Source organism: Mustela erminea, chromosome 3 (assembly GCF_009829155.1).
Source record: "Mustela erminea isolate mMusErm1 chromosome 3, mMusErm1.Pri, whole genome shotgun sequence".
NCBI lineage: Eukaryota > Metazoa > Chordata > Mammalia > Carnivora > Mustelidae > Mustela > Mustela erminea.
Window position 1 is genome coordinate 73,093,668 of NC_045616.1, and position 2,016 is coordinate 73,095,683.

The following is a 2,016-nucleotide window of genomic DNA, read 5'->3' on the forward strand; positions in this document are numbered from 1 at the left end:
CTTTCAATACATAGATTGGCCTCCAAAGAATGCTCGAAGGGGGTGAAGGCGTATTTACTTTCTACAACACCCTTCTGTAACATTTAAATTATTTATTGCAAACTTAAGTAAGTTATCACAATAATTGCATTAATACCTCATCTCAACTTAAAAGCTGACATGACAATAACTCCAGTAACTTCATCACATAAGAGCACTCCTGGTTGTCTGCAAGGTACTCAGTCTGGCATTTACTCCAAGGCTGTAATACTAAACTTTTTGTTCCCTTTATCTTGCTGGCTACTTATGTTAATAACTTTGTAAAAAATTTTAAAAATTAGCAGCCACAGAATATCTATTTCTTTGTGTATGTGTATGAAAGGGAGAGAATATAAGCAAGGGAAGGGTGGCAGAACGAGAGGGAAAGAGAAAATCTTAAGCAGGCTCCATGCTCAGCACGGAGCCTGACCTGGGGCTAGATCTCACAACCTTAAGCTCATGACCTGAGACAAAATCAGCAGCTGGACATTTTAACTGAGTGAGGCACGCAGGTGGCCCCTTAAATATCTCTTTCAATTTGGCTTTGTTAATATCTTTTTAAAAGTTAAAATACATCCATGCCTTAAACTTATGAGTAAGGAAAATAACGATTCGGGGTGACGCCCGAATCCTCACTGCTAATGTGAGACGAATTTTTGAGCGGGTAAAGGTTGCCCCTAAGGTGATCCGCCTACTTTGCGGGATGCCTGGGTGTCGCGATCTGCCCGTCCCTTTTTTGATATGGAAAAAAGCAGAGAGATCGAGGCGAAAAAAAAAAAAAAAAAAAAAAGTTAAATACATCCAGAAGAAAACATTTACAAATTGTCCTTCCATCATTTTGCAAATCTATGAGTGTTTTAACAGCCAACAGATGGCAAACACTGGACCAGGGAAGACTGATAAAGCTGTGACTTACTGGTTCCCCAAAGGGGGGAAGTACTAAGACAACAGCTTGATTCTTATCTATTTTTCAGTTATATTAATTCCAGCAGTCTGTCTAGATGCATAGAAGCAAACAATCTTAACATTAGGCCAGGCATAACTTTGTGCGGGAGCACAAGCAGTAGCTGGAATCGGTTCAAACACAGTTCCTGGCTCCTATCTTATTAACCAGCCATGTACTCATGTGGAACATCACATCTCAGAGGATCTTGAAAGCTGAAGATGAGATATTCATTTTGACTTTGTCTTTTTCCAGTGCAATGTCCAGTGACTGATGTGATACCAAACTCTGGAATCTAAATAGGGGTCTAGAGATGGAGAAGTTCAAAGAAAATTCATTAGTTACAGCAACAACTTGTTGGAGAACAGAATATCCCGATATTAAATTCTTAGTATCTGTGAACAGTGAATTGGTTAAATAAATTAAGGAGGATTCAAATACTGAAATGCTAAGAAGGCACCGAATCCATGCAAAACATGATGTAAGCCAATATTCAACTTTATCACAAACTTGACAGTTTCTTTCAATGGTCATTCAACATTAGCATCCTAGACTGCAGAAGGCATAGTATTCTCAGATGTTATACACCCATACATCACTAGTCAAGCAAGGTGAGTTTGTTGCCCTTGCCAGCATTCCCAGAATCTACTTCTCTGTCAGTCCTAGGGAGTATATGGCATTCGTGCCCAGCTAATTATGACCAAAGAGCCCCTATGTTGTCTGTTCAATATCATATGTTCTCTCAATTGCCAAAATCATCTTCACATCTCACTTTAACTTGTTCTTTTCTTGGCAGACTCTATGCATGGCTCCTGAAGCAGGGGATAAAATCCTATTCTCAAGGGAGATGACATGGTGGCACTTGAGAATCAAATAAAACTGAGTTTAAATCCAACTTCCACCACTAACTAGCTATAAAACTTAAGCAAGATATTAAACCTTATGAGACTCAGTTTTCTCATGTTTTTCTAATATATTTTATTCATTCATTCATTCATTCTTTTATTTTAAAGGGAGAGAACTTTGAGAGAGAGCAAGTGCATGAAGGGGCCTTG

At 38.7% G+C, this 2,016-nt stretch overlaps 1 non-coding gene across 1 annotated transcript; it reads left to right on the forward strand.

Moving 5' to 3' along the window:
* Positions 1-596: 596 nt before the first annotated feature.
* On the forward strand, positions 597-746 carry LOC116587301. The gene has a single exon (XR_004284362.1). It is a non-coding gene; the product is annotated as a U12 minor spliceosomal RNA (small nuclear RNA).
* The last annotated feature ends 1,270 nt before the right edge of the window (positions 747-2,016 follow it).